Genomic DNA, 15,247 nt, shown 5'->3' with positions numbered 1-15,247 from the left:
CAGCGCAATCAGGTGCATCAGCAGGGGGAGAGGAAGAGTGAAAGCAGAAGCAAACAGGAAGGTCTTGAGTTGCTCCCGGAACCGGAGGTGGTTCTACTAAAGTTTGAGAGAAGCAGGGAGGCTGTTCCAGATGGAGGCTCCAGTCAAGGAGGTAGATCTGCCCCCAACTCTGTGCTTGGAAAAGCGTCTGACCCTTAGAGAGTTGGAGGTGGATGAGCCAAGAGCTCGAGAAAGGAGATGTTGTGGAAGAGAAAGCTGGCGGGAGAGCGGTCCCAGGCACCAGAAAGCCTTGTGGATGATGCAGAGGGTCTTTAAGTTTATCGTTGCAGCCACGGGGAACCAGTGAAGAGATTTCAGAGCTGGAGAGATACAATCCATGGGCTTGAGACCAAGGACAAGTCTCGCAGACCTGTTCTGGATAAGTTGTAAATGTCGAAGAGTATAGGCAGGAAGATTTAGAAGAACAAGTTACTTAACCCTGATAACGTTCTTTCGACTGGATGTTTCTCCCACGTATTCCTCATCTTCGACAAAGAGTGCTGTATGCAGTGTTGTCAAGTCGATGTCTCTCGAGGGCCTCCGTCGACGTCATCAGCATAAATAGCGCATGCAGCGCCTGTTTGATTCAGTTATGTTTTTCTTTTCCCCTCCGAAGAGGAATTACCAGGCATACCCAAGACTGTAGGCTCACAGAAAGCATAGAGTGTAATAACACGTAAATTGTACAGCAGGGTAGGCTGGGAGGGGCGATGAGGATTACATGGGAGGAACATCCAATCGAAAGAACGTTACCAGGAGTAAGTAACTTGTTTTTGTAATGGATTGTGTACTTTCATGTATTCTCATCTTATGATAGACTCCCAAATCAGTAATAATTTGGAGATGGGAGTACCAATTAAATTTAGACTTCATCATGGACCGAATGGAGGAAGGCTTCTGCAAAAAGACCTCCCTGAATGGAGGAAGAAATCAGACAGTAATGTTTTAACGTGTGGATAGACGACAAAGTGGCCGCTGAACAAATATCATTTATTGGGACACCCCTTTGAAAAGCTGCATAGGTGGCCATGCCCCTTGTTGAATTAACCCTTAGGCCTTCCGGCGAGTCCTTGTCCGCTAGTCTGTAGCATTCACCAATAGCCAGGGTAATCCATCTGGATAATGTTCATTAGGTGACCGCAAGGGCCAATTTGGGACCAGTATATCCAATAAAAAGTTGAACAACCTGGCGGAATTTAGCCATCCTGTATATATAAAAACAGATCAATTTTTCAGTCCACTCTATGTAGCTGCTCCTCCTCCTTTCCTGGATGAGGAGGTGGGTAGAAAGTTGGTAAGGTAATTTTTAGTGACAAGTGGAAGTCGGAGATTACCTTTGGCAAAAAAGAAGGTTTTACCCTGAGAGTAACTTTGTCTTTGTAGAATATGGTATGTGGAGGTCTGCAACTCGCTTACCCTGCGGGCTGATGTTATAGCGATTAAGAAAAACTGTCTTCAATGTCAGAAGTCTTAAAGGACATGAGTGTAGAGGCTCAAATGGAATACATGTTAAAAACTTAAACACCAGACTGAGGTCCCAAACAGGTACATTGAACGGAACTGGTGGGTATACATCAGTAAAGCCCTTCAAAAATTGGATAATTAAAGGGATCTTAAAATATGAATCCTCCGAGGAGCGCTTGAAAATGGAAAACGCTGCCATGTAGCCCTTAATGGTTCCAATCGGGAGACCCAGATTAGCTAAATGCAATAGAAATGAGAGCATCATAGGTGTGTCACATAAAAAATGGATCCACATTTGTATCCTTGCACCAGCTGCTGAACTTGTTCCAATGGTACAAAGATTTAGTTGATGGTCTTCTGGCCGAAAGTAAATTCTCCATTAGGTCATGCGGGAGGTGCCATTCCTTATATCTCATCCTTTCAGAAAACCATGCGTGAAGGTGGAGTGTCTTGACCTCTGGATGGAAAACCCGACCTTCCTCCTACGAGAGAAGATCCTTTCTTTGTGGGAGACGTATTGGAGGGCAGATGGACAAGTCCAGAAGGTCCGGGTGCCACGTCCTGGCCCAATCCGGGGCAATCAGGATCATGGATTTCCCGAAATTTCTCAACCTCCTAATTACGTGAGGAATGACAGGGACTGGAGGGAACGCATATAGGAGTGGAAATTCCCAGTCCACCACGAACGCGCCCCCTAGAGCTCCTCTTGGGGGAAATTTCCTGTAGCCGTAGTGTTCGCACGTGCGGCAGATACCGGTTGTGGACAGATCAACTTGCGGGGTTCCCCAAAGGGTGAAGATCTCTTGAAGGACTTCCTAAACCAATTTCCACTCGTGGGGCACTGTGCTCTGCCTGCTAAGAGTGTCCGCCGCTGTGTTTTGCTCTCCTGCTAGGTGAACTGCTGACAGAGAGATTCCTTCTTGTATTGCCCAAAACCAGAGCTGCATTGCCTCTCTGCACAGTGCTAGTGACCCTACACCTCCTCTCTTGTTGAGGTAGTACATAGCCACTGTTTCATCATTATCAGGACATTCTTTTCTTGTACAGAGGGAAGGAAGGCTTCAGCGCTAGTCTGATTGCCCTCAGCTCCAAAAGGTTGATATGTAGTTGGGACTCCGATAGAGACCAATGACCGCTGATTGTCAGATTGTTGGTGTGGTCTCCCCACCCCATCAGTGAGGCGTCCATCACTACCGTTATCTCCGGCCATGGTTGTCTAAAAGATTCTCCCTGGAGAATGTTGTCCTTGCAAGCCCAACACAAGGGTCCGGAGCAACTCTGCCCGGAACTTGCAGTTGGTCTGACATCTTGCCTGAGAATTGGGACCACTGTGTCCCGGGAGCCCACTGAAGGGATCTCATTCTCAAGCGGGCCTCTGGCACAAGGAAAATGCAGGATGCCATGAGACCGAGCAACCTCAGAAAATCAAAGGCCAGAAGATGCTGGGCATTCTGGAATTTTGTTATCATCTGCAGAATGTGTCGAGCTCTCACCTCAGGTAGCAATGCTTTCCCAGAGGAAGTATCCAGGACTGCTCCAATAAATTGGGAGTATTTGGGATGGTATCATATGGGACTTCTTGTAATTGAGGGAGAAGCCCAGTCTGTGGAGCGAGTGGCAGTTGACACCGAGATGTTCCTGGGCTTGCTCGGGTGAATGAGCTCTGATCAGCCAATCGTCCAGGTAGGGGTAGACTTGAATCCCCCCGTCCCCCGAAACTCACTGCCACCACTACCATCACCTTGGTGAAAAGCCTCAGTCAGAGGTCCGCCCGAATGGCAGAACTTGAAACTGATAATGTGAACCGTCAACCGCAAACCTCAGGTACTTTCTGTGCTTGAGATGGATTGGCACATGAAAGTAAGTAAGCATCCTGAAGGTCCAATGATACCAACCAGTCTTGGAGTTGGAGAGCCTGAATGATCTGAGAAAGGGTAACCATCTTGAACCCGTCCTTCCTGAGGAACTTGTCAAGTTTCTAAAGTCGAAGATGGGTCTCAATCCTCTGTCCTTTTTGGGTATCAGAAAGGGGAATACCAACCCTTGTTCCTTTCCGCTACAGGTACATGTTCTACTGCAACTTTCTCTAGCAGGGTCAACATCTCCTGCACAAGGAGCGGATCTGGAATCTTGATAGAGTTGTATACCGGTGGATGATCTCGAGGCCTTTTTTAAATGAAAGCGGTAATCTTGGGCCACGGTTTCCAGTGTCCACACATCTGAAGTACTGCCCCGCCATTCGTTCAGATATTGTGAAAGTCTGCCTCCCACCGGGGTCTTGTGGGTCAAGGCCTCAGAGTGGCTTAGAGGCGGCTGCAGCAGCGGCTAAGGGTCAAGTTGCTACTGCTGGGGCTGATTTAGCACCCCTTCCTCGTCCATAACAAGGGAATCTTCACTGGCCCCTCTGTCCGGCTTGTCCTCTTCCAATTGAGGAGGAGAATGTAAGGGCTTACCCCTCCAAGAAGATGAGCCTGAATAGGGTTGAAGTTGTTGGCGGCGCTGAGGATTTCAGCTGCCGCCTTAGAGGTCTGCAGCTTCTCCAAACTCTCATCCGCCTTTCTACCAAACAACCTCGAGCCGTCAAAGGGCATGTGGAGTAGTCTTGCCTACACATCCGGTGCAAACCCAGACTTCCTCAACCACGCAAATCTGCGTAATACCGTGCTAGCAGCCATGATCTGCTGATGTGGTCAGCAGTATCCAAACCTAACTCACTCATTACCTCCTTCCCATCCTTAAGGATTGCCAGGAAGCTGTCTCTTTCTTCGCCTTCCAGGATGTGTTCAGCAGCCATGGCAACAGTCCCACAGGGTAAACGTAAATCTAGACAATGTGCAAGTCACATTACTGGATTTCAAAACCATACTTCCTGCAGTGAAACTTTACATGCCCAGACATCCACCCTCGTGTTGTCCCCGTCAGTGGGTATGGAAGGATAAGCAGACTGACTGGTTGACGTAGGTGCCTGAAGTACCACACTTTCAGGAGTGGGATGCTTGGTGATATATTCAGAGTCACTGCTGGAAGGTCTGTACTTCCTTGCAAAGTTTTTATTAATTGCAGCCACAGTTTCTGGGGTCTCCCAATTAGCAGAGACTTTTTTTCTGTAGAGCCATCTTTTTGAGGCCTCTGGTCCAAGATGTCAGTCATATCATCATGTTCAAACGACGGAGTAGGCCTACTCCCTCCCATTAATTCAATGACCTTTCCCATCAGTTTTCTGTAGGATGAGTCAGCATGCTCAGAGGGGTCAGGCCTGCCAAACTCTAATTCTGGCGAAGTATCCAAACCACTAACTGACTGGAGATTATCATATAAATCCCTTAATCTGGATTTGTCACAAATACATTCTTCTGGCACATTGGGGGTGCCAAACTGAAGGGCAAAAGATGGTGAACCCTCATCAGAAGGTTGGTCTTCCTCATATATTGCCGACAGACTTAAAATTGTCATTTTTTTTAGGCAAAGGCTTATAAACCTTGTCTTGTACAGCCAATGGCTTCGACAATGTCGAAGTAGTCGAAGGTGGCTTCGAAAATGGCACCGGTTTAATCGGAGTCGACTGAGTCGATAGCGTCGACTCATATGGAGTCGGCAAAGACATCGAAATCTTAGACACTTTCGGCTCTTTCGCTGGAACCACAGTTGGGCTTGGTTCTTGACTCGTCGACACTCAATGACGTCTCGGCTGATCGAGAACTTTCGATATGACGCCAGCTTTGAGCTCAGCTTCGAAGGAGTAGCCTTTGACTTCCCTTTGTCATCCTTACTTGAGTGACCAGGGCATGGCTCTTGATTTTCTTTCAAGGGGGCCGAAGCACATTCTCGAAAATTCATAACATCTACGAAATGTGCCCCACTTGCAGGGGAATCGGACTTCGTTGGACATCTTATCACTCGCGTGGAGGAATCACTGGATGGTGAAGGAGACCTATGGCATCTTCTTAGCCTTTTTAGAGGAAGAAGACGAGTGCCGCGATCGACTCCTCGATCGGGACCTTTTCGACTTTTTGCGTTGGTAAGAGTCTCGGCTAACCAGTCTTTCTGCCGTTTTGAAGAGGACTTCAATGTTAACCTCCCCACTCCCAGTTTACCGCTATACTCCCTGAGAGCTTTCTCGGTCATGGCCTGACAGGACCCACAGTCATTGGTGTTGTACCCGGAGCCCAGACACCAGAGGCAGATGTGGTGAGGATCAGTAATCAACATTTTCAACGCACAGTTGTGGCATTTTTTTAAAACCGGACTTGGGCGTTGAAGGTTTTGAAGAAGAGGACATTTTCTCACGGAAATCTCACTGAAGCGTGCCGTAATTCACTCAAAGCGTAAGCTCGGAAAAATGGAACTGGAGCCAACAGGTGCTGCATGTACTATTTATGCGGATGACGTTGACGGAGGCCCTCGAGAGACATCGACTCGAGGACACTGCATACAGCACCACCTGTTGAAAAAAGAATTCCAAAGCAGCAAAGCTGGAGAGATATATTATAAGATAAGGAATACGTGGGAGGACAGAACCCATTCGAAAGAGGATGTTGCAATAGTCCTGCCTAGAGAGGACAAGAGCTCTAGAGACAGTGAGCTTCTGGGGGTGGGGAGGAGTGAGAAAAGGAAGAATACCTCCGAGGAGGTGCAGCTAATGGTTTGACTTCTTAGAGATATGAGAAGAGAAGGAGAGAGTGGAGTCGAAGAGGACACCAAGGTTCTTAGCCTCACAGGAAGAGGGTCCGGAGTGGATGGCCAGAGAGAGGAAAGGAGGGAGCTGGTGTCCCAGTGAGGAGGATCTCAGTCTTACTGGCATTAAGGCAGAGATCACTGGCAGCACACCATTCCTGAATTGCGGCCAGCCAGTCTGGTATGAGAGAAGCAGCAGAGGTGGCTGACGGGAGCCTGAAAGAGAGTTGTGTCAGGAATTACAGAACCTCGAAGCTCTGGCACAATTGGAAGCTACATTAACAGATATTACACCTCTTCCAAGATGGCCACCTCTCAGAGCATTCCACTCCACCAGACAGTATCTCACTAGTGCCATTCCACTCTCATCCAGCAGGAGGAGCAGCAACGAAGCTTGTTCATAGCTCGCTGTGTTGCTACTTTTCTAGTGTGCTTCCTGGAACTACCGCAAGATGTCACCCGAGCAACCGTGGATCCCAGCCTTCCCGAACCCGGTAGCCTCTTTCCCGTTTTTACTCTGCTTGCCAGTCCCCCTCCCGGATTCCATCTCTTGCATTCATTGTGCATTCCCGCTATGCCCGTCCGTTTCTTTTCCTGTTGCCCTTCGGCTCCGCCGAATATTCCTTTCCCCCCTTTATTGCCTTTCTGCATGCGCTCTAAAAGCGCAAACATACAAACAGCCCTTCGGCTGCGCCGATCATCACCATCATTCTTACTACCTTTCTAAAGTGCCATTCCAGCGCAAACCTTCGGCTATGCCTAACATCACTTTCAATCAGAAGTTACTTTCTTCACTGCGCTTGCCAGCGCAAACGTGCATTTCACTAATCTGATCTGCCGGACATGGTTTTTCTTTCTGTACTGCTTGTGACGGCACAATATCAGTGCAAACTATTACGCTGCCTTTCGGATTCACAGAATGCGAGTTTCCTTGCTGCCGTCTTGATACACGCTGGCTAGCGCTCCTTACCTTTCCTTTCTCCTAGGCATAATTCCATGCCCACTTTGCTCAGCAACTGGTCGAAGACATGGTTGCCATAATTCCCTTTCCCTCATCCTTGTCCTCATTTTCCTGCGTTGCTGGTTGACATCAGTTCTTCCTCGGCTTCTGGACTACGGATCTTCAAGCCACTACCTCGTCCAAAAGAGTCTGAAGGTCACATCCGACTGGACAGTAACCACACCATTCCTGGGGTTTTCCCCCCTTCAATTGGGTTCTCCCCCACCCCCATTTCTGCAAGTCCCTTTGTTTATATCCAGAGGTCTGACAGCAGGAACAGGGATTAACCTACTCTCATCCCTAAAACACGGTGAGCAAGAGGTGCCAGGTAGTGGTTGAAGAGCCAGGGAGAGAGGTTAGACCCCACCACAAGTAGAGAGATAGAAGACAGGAAAGACCCCAGTTGGCCCGGAAAGGGTCTTCAGAAAGGAGGTCAACCAAGCCAGGGCCTGATCAGTAATACAAAGGTTGTCGCTGAGACAATGGAGCAGAGGATAGATCGAGGAGAAGGTGGACAGAAGGGATATTGAAGAGCAAGTCTTCACAGGTGTTCAAGAGCAGTTTCCGTGCTTCTGGCAGCTCCGAAGTCAGATTGGTGGTCATGGAGGCAACCAACAGATTCAGTAGGTATATTAAGCTGGGAGATGGCCAGCTTTTCCAAGAGTTTGCCCAGGAAAGAAGTGATGGAGATCGGGCGATAGTTAGCCGGAAAGGATCGGACCAGGGCTTCTTTAGAAGAAGGTGCACAAGAGAGTGCTTAAGGGGAGAGGGGGGAAGTTCCAGTGGCAAAGGAGTGATTGCAGAAATCAGCCAAGGCTGGGGCTAGAGTGTCGAGGTAGTCCTTGCTTGTTCTGGATACGCAGGGGAGAACCTGCTTGGGCGATACTTTCATAGATCAAACCCGTCTAGAAACATTGTCAGGGGTGGACAGGGCAAAGGAGGAGGAGAGACGGCCTCAGATGAGCCAAGAGTGGTAGAGAAGAAGGTAAAGGAGGTAGAGGAACAGAGGGGGGACAGGATGTACTGAGTTTTAGTAGAGAATTGAGAGGCCAAGCCATGCAGAGGGCCTGGGAGGGAACAGGAGAGGTAGAGACTGCAGCAGGATTGGCCAGCTCCTTGCAGATTTAGAAAAGTTTGGCCGAGTTGCTAGATGCTGCAAAGATGCTGGCTACTTAGAGAGGACAGAGAGTCTGTCCTGCCTTTGGAGCAGGCCGGAGGCCAGTTTGTCAGGGGATGCGCCCCTGACAAACTGAAGTGGAGAGAGAGACAAAGAGAGAGAGAGCGAGAGACCAAAGACCAAGAGAGAGGGAGAGGCCAGGAGAGAGAGAGAGAGAGAGAGAGAGAGAGAAAGAGAGAGAGGCCAAGAGAGAGGGAGAGAGAGAGAGCGAGAGAGAGAGAGAGAGAGCGAGAGAGAGAGAGAGAGAGAGAGAGAGAGAGAGAGAGAGAGAGGGGCCAAGAGACAGAGAGAGAGAGACAGAGAGGCCAAGAGAGAGAGAGAGAGAGGCCAAGAGAGAGAGCGAGAGAGAGAGAGAGGCCAAGAGAGAGAGAGAGAGGCCGAGAGAGAGAGAGAGGCCAAGAGAGAGAGGGAGAGAGAGAGAGAGAGAGGGAGAGAGAGAGAGAGAGGCCGAGAGAGAGAGAGGCCAAGAGAGAGAGAGAGGCCAAGAGAGAGAGGGAGAGAGAGAGAGAGAGAGGGAGAGAGGGAGAGAGGGAGAGAGAGAGAGAGAGGCCGAGAGAGAGAGAGGCCAAGAGAGAGAGAGAGGCCAAGAGAGAGAGAGAGGCCAAGAGAGAGAGAGAGGCCAAGAGAGAGAGAGAGGCCAAGAGAGAGAGAGAGGCCAAGAGAGAGAGAGAGAGAGAGAGAGAGAGGCCAAGAGAGAGAGAGAGGCCGAGAGAGAGAGGCCAAGAGAGAGGCCAAGAGAGAGAGAGGCCAAGAGAGAGAGAGAGAGGCCAAGAGAGAGGGAGAGCCCGAGGGAGAGAGAGAGAGGCCAAGAGAGAGAGAGAGGCCAAGAGAGAGAGAGAGAGAGAGGCCAAGAGAGAGAGAGAGAGAGAGGCCAAGAGAGAGAGAGAGAGAGAGGCCAAGAGAGCGAGAGAGAGGCCAAGAGAGCGAGAGAGAGGCCAAGAGAGCGAGAGAGAGAGAGAGAGAGAGAGAGAGAGAGAGAGAGCGCGCCCAAGAGAGAGAGAGAGAGAGCCCAAGAGAGAGAGAGAGAGAGAGAGAGAGAAAGAGAAAGAGAGAGAGAAAGAGAGAGAGAAAGAGAGAGAGACCAAGAGAGAGAGACCAAGAGAGAGAGACCAAGAGAGAGAGACCAAGAGACAGAGACCAAGAGACAGAGACCAAGAGACAGAGACCAAGAGACAGAGACCAAGAGACAGAGACCAAGAGACAGAGACCAAGAGACAGAGACCAAGAGACAGAGACCAAGAGACAGAGACCAAGAGACAGAGACCAAGAGACAGAGACCAAGAGACAGAGAGGCTGAGAGGCCGAGAAAGAGAGAGCCTGGTTTATCAGGCATTCGAAGGAGGAGTAGTGCTGCATTGGAATGATAGAAGCAGGGAATCACTCTGGGAAAATCAAGGCTGCACCCCCACTGGGACGGTTGGTTCTGGGTTCAGAGAGGATCTTGTAGCCATCGTGAGGGAGAGTGTCAAAACTTGCGACAGAGCTGGCCGTGAACCAAGTCAAGCTCTTCCAGGAGATGGCCGATGTCAGGAGTGTTTGACAGCTGAACGAGAGTTGAGAATGGCGATGTGGAGCAGGATGCCACATTTGAAGGACTTCCGGGAGGTGTACAGGCCAGAGGTACACCCTGTGGAAGTGTTGGAGCCGCCCGAGGATGGGCAGAGGAGGATGGAAGAAAAGGCACAGTAGTCAGAGAGGGATAACCGAATGCCAGAGGGTTGGCAGAGGAGGGAGGCAACAGGGTGGCCAGACAAGCAGCCAGGGGTGCCGAAGATGTGGCAGAGAAAGGAGGCAACAGAGGAGCCAGAGAGGGGTAAGAAGGGATAGCAGGATAGGAAAGTAAGTTGTTAAGGCGCCAGAAAAGTCTATCAAAGAGGAGGAGATTGGCCTGAGTGCCCTCGACCTAGACGATGCCATTTAAGTAGACATTAATGATGGTCTTAGAGGAGTAGAAGGGGGACAGCAAGGTCTTCCACCGGGTGCCACCATTAATGGGAGAAGAGGAAAAAGGAGAACCAAGACCATATGGAGGGCCCATAGGCTTGGAAAGGGAACGACAAAGTATGTCGGTAAGGGTCTGTCTGGTGGAAGCACGGTATAGGTATCGGCACTAGGAAGCCTGACGAAGATGTGGGAAATTCTAGAGTTAACAAGAAAACTCCACATTGCCTACCACCCAGCCTCAGGTAAGGGAGGTAGAGAGATACAACAAGATAATTTTGAGTATCTTAAAGAGGTTTATGGCAGACTCTGGACTCATTTGGGACATCCGATTACCGCTTGTCCGGATGGCCATTAGGTCTACACCATCTTCTGTAACAAAGATGTCTCCATTAGAGCTTCTGACCAGATGTAAAATGCTGTTACCTCAGCGTCTGCTCTACAAAACTCAGGAGCAGACCCTGATGAATGCATCAATCACTCATGTGTATATTGAAAATTTAAGGAAGCACCTCCAGCACGCCTATGCTTATCCTCGGCGCAATTTAGAAAAGTCGGCCGAAGGAACAAAGACCTATTATGATCTAAAGACCACCAACAAAGAGTATGAAGTAGGTGACAAGGTTTACCTGTACAATTTCCAAAGGAATCAGGCCAAGGAGTGGAAATGGCTTCAGTCTAGGCGTGGTGCCTTTGAAATTGTAGATAAAATATCACATGCTACCTAGAAGATCCACATCTCAAAAGGAGAACAGATATATAAATAAAATGGGTCCACATCAACCGGGTAAAAGTCATCCCAGACAAGCTTTACGACTGATTGAGGAGCCAAATGAAAGTCGAGCAGAGGAACCTTCTGAAGACCCCAGATGGAAACTTATAATAGGTGAGTAGTTTAATTAATATTATTTTAATTAATATTCTTTGGAAATGTGTTTGTTGAATTGATGTTTTGAAATGTTGCATCTAGTTTTATGTAATGTTTTCCTCTTTGGAATGGATGTTTTGAAAGGTTACGTCTATTGCTATGTAATATTTTTCTCTCGAATGCAATGTCCATCTTCCAAGGAAATATGTTGTGTAAAAAGTACTGAACCCATTTTCTATTGCTAGATAATTAACTTCATTCACTTCCAGCCTGTAGGCAAGAGGGGATTCTGGGGAGCACCCCAGGGACCCGAGAAAGAAGAGAGAAAGGGGGTGCTGTGCTGCACCCCTTAACCCAAATACAGAAGGGGATGCTGGAGTGCCCACTGCCTAATGAAGGCAATTGAGCTGGACGGGCACCAACAAAAAAACAAATATCAGGGGGAAAAAAAGACTGAACACCCCACTCTGCCCTGCTCTTCCCCACGAAAGAAGAACCGAGGGGCGGGGGCATGTGGGGTTTAATCAAAGGCCCCAACAAACAGAACTGAAGCCCCCACTAGAAAAGTGACATGCCAGCATTCATTCAAGATTTTAATCTTCACACTGAAAATGGGCAGATTAAGACAGGCTGTGGGGGCTGCTGCAAGTAACACAAGGAAGTGCTATATGATGACCTGTCATTAAAAAAGAAAAAGCATCCTTTTAATTCACAGTGGCAGTAGAAATTCAAAGGCCCCTTTCACATGAAATGCAGGATTTTCAAACAGGGACACCAAAATGACTTGCATGTGTGTTTGCAGTTTAAAGCGAGACATGAGAAAAATGTTCCCCTGCTAACAGAGATGTCAGGGAAAAGATCTGTGTGTGTGTTCACAAGATACAATATATATTATGCTTCACATGCAAAATGCTGGCAACAGTTAAAAAGAAAAGGCCACTTTGTTGCCATGGGTCACAAGAGAATTTCATTTAGGCCCAAGACAGACCCTTTTGCTTGTTGGGTAGACTTCACAAATGACTTCCTTCCACACTGCAAGCCTGGCTATTGAATCCCCAGCCATTTACAACTGCAATACAGTGTGGCCTGCTAAAGGTGTTGGAAAAAAAAGTTGTCCACAACTGGTGTCTCTGAAGACTCGTTTCTGTGAGTAGCAAAACTGAACTCTGGAAACAAGGCAAGAAAACAGAAGCTTTTGCAAATCAAAATGGGTGGTCCACTTCAGAGAACAGGACAGGATGCCAAATGTCAGCAGGGCCTTGTAACATCAGAGAGTCAGCCCATCTCATTATCTGCCATCAGAGATCTCTGTGCAGCCGGTGCATCCCAAGTATTTACGACCTGCAGTCTACCAATTTCAAACAACAAATAGGCTAATAAAAACACATTCTATGAAGCTCTGTTCAAATGTTGGCCAGGAATGTCAAATGGCCTTGAGGAAGGAGAGCTCCAATTTGCAGAACATGAAGATTTCCCATTAGTTTAAAAGGACTATCATAACTTGCGCATTTTAGGGGGGGGGGTTCAAATGGGAGTTGCCCTATTTCTATTTAAGACCCTTCAACCAATCCTTCGAGAGAAGCTGGACTTGGGGAGAGAGAGAGAAGGGTAACTGTTCAATCCTGGTTGCGAGAATTCTGGCAGGGCACTGCCCAATATTGAAATCTTGATGGCGTCCTCACTGGTATAGAAGGTGGATGCACTATGAGAGAAAGGGAGATGATCAACCGAAAGCCACAAGGAAACACCTTGAGAGTGTGACCAGACCCCTGCCCGGTCATCAAAGAGGGTCCTGAAATGCAGCTGGCTTTCCTGAATTTTAGGACATACAAACATAGGTGTTCAATGTAAGTAGAATTGAGCCATTTGAAACCAAAAGGTGGGGGATTCTGCTTGCCTTAAATCCGCTCCCTTTATAATAGGCTCGGGTGCGGGGAGGGAGGGCAAAACTGTGTAGATCCTTAGCCTATTTAATACAATGCAATGAATTCCCATTTAGCAAACACTCCTGGGTGATTTTTTGTTAACATTCAAAAATTAACAAAGCTCATTCCCAGTATACACTGAAAACTATAGCCTGTAATATAAATTGGGTAATCCCATTTGTCCTGTTGACCCCAACTTCTTTAAGGAAGAGGGGTGTGTGTGTGTCCCTAAATTAGAACAATCCCTAAACTGCCAACGGCCCCAACCCAGGCCTTTAATTGGAGGGGGTTTGGGGAAAGGGGTCAGAAAAACAAACTGCAAAATCACCCTGTGTTTATTTGAAAGTAAAAGTGTGGGTGAAATAGTCCTATGCATTTGTACAAATCTGTAAATCAAACTGCTACCCTTTTTAGGTGTGCAGAAATTGCAAAGCACTGCATTTGTAAATGGATTTTGTTCATGGACTAGTGTTGATTATTCATAGAATTAAAATAGTAATAAAGTAACGTATTGTGATTTGTGTTTATCCCAACCAACTTGTGTGATTTAATTATGTAAATAGAAATGTGTATGCGACAAATAAGGTGCCATGTGTAGTTTTAGTGTGATCTCCATTACTTAAAATTCAAATAAAAAAATATTTTTTCTGTACACCAGCCTGCTTCTTAGCTCATTGGATCCAAGGGGAATGAGATGAATCAGAAATAGGGCTGAACAAAGAACTGCCATTAAACAGTTTGTGTGACACCTTGATGGGGTGGGAAGGATCTCCCTGTGTTGAGGGTGCCCTCTCAGTAAACTGTTACAAAGAAAATGATTCCACTTACAGTTAAGATAACTATTTGGGGTTTAGGCACCAATGTGTCTGATAGGTCGATTGTCAAACCATTTACTTAAAGAGAACATATGTGAACAGTGTAGCTTTGTTGGATCTCTGCACAGCTTTTTCGGTTAGTCCAATAAAAGGTATCAAAATCTAGCAACTTGTGTGCTTTTAAAACTAGGCTAATACAGCATATCTAACTTTTCTTTCTTGGCATGAGGTAGGAGAATATATAGTTAAATAAAAAAATACCTCAAAGTCCCTTTTAAATACTAATGGGCTTGCCGATGGCTCACATCAAAAGAGTATAAAGCGCTCTGCTTTTATTACCTTAGGATTTAGCAGGCATCAGCTTCTGCTTCGAGCCAGTAAACCTGAGGTAACTGCCCAGCCAAAGCAAGGGCCACAACAAAAAGATGCAATGCTGTTAAAAGACAGCATGCCCATCCAAAGGAAATTGTTCACATCAACAGGCAAGCAAGTAATTGCTTGGATGTTTTTTAAGCTTCAATAATAAATAAAATATCAAATGAAATAAAAGATTCAGGCAGAGATGACCCAAAATAAAAGAAGAATAAAAAAGAGAAAAAAAAAAGAGGAAAAAAAATAAATTACCACAGGGTGGCCACCATGACAAAAAACAAAAGGGTGTTGGGAAAAGGTACTTTTCTCTTTCCATGGCAGCCCAGGAAATAAAGGAGACGCGGTTAGAATCATGGTAGGTGGCACGTTTACATCCCTTTTCAAATTAAAATAATGAGGGGTGTTTAAGAGGAGCAGCTGTGCGCAGGAAAGCCAGACCAGTAAGGCAGCGTCCAAATGCAAGATGTATTTTTCTATAAAGCATGTTTCTGAGCATCTGGACTGGGCCATCCCGCCCACCTTGAATGCAAATATATATATGATCACAGAACAAATGGTAGTAGTGAGCACATGGGTAGTGACAGTCACATATAATGCATAACTGGGATTCAAAAGATATAGTCAGTAAGAAAATGTGGACTTCAAAAAGGGGCATGCTTGAAAGGTTAAAAAAAAAAGACAGTTGGGCTCCAGTGGCGGATAGGAGGAGAGGAAGCAAAGCTCTCTTGGTGTATAAAGATTAAAATAGGAAGCTTGATGGGATGTCTGAGTATTATGAATTTATGGAAAAGAGTAATGTGGTGGCAAGATTCGTTGGACAAGGTCTTCCTAGTCGGGAGAACAAAAATAGAAAACAAATAAGATATGATAAATGGCCCTTATAAGCATTCAAATTCTGAATTATTCTATATACTGATCCTTGAATGTAACAAAACAGTCCTACAAGTAAAAGCAAATGGGGCGATCATATAC

General features: G+C 47.0%; 1 protein-coding gene across 1 annotated transcript in view; it reads right to left on the bottom strand.

The window, feature by feature from the left end:
- LOC138566878 (homeobox protein SIX5-like) overlaps positions 1–15,247 on the bottom strand; it is a 147,610-nt gene that overhangs the window by 45,111 nt on the left and 87,252 nt on the right. The window lies entirely within an intron of this gene.

Source organism: Ambystoma mexicanum, chromosome 2p (assembly GCF_040938575.1).
Source record: "Ambystoma mexicanum isolate Mex_15411 chromosome 2p, UKY_AmexF1_1, whole genome shotgun sequence".
In the NCBI taxonomy this organism is placed as follows: Eukaryota; Metazoa; Chordata; class Amphibia; order Caudata; family Ambystomatidae; genus Ambystoma; species Ambystoma mexicanum.
Note: the sequence above shows the minus strand (reverse complement) of the source record. Positions and strands in the feature narration are given on the sequence as shown.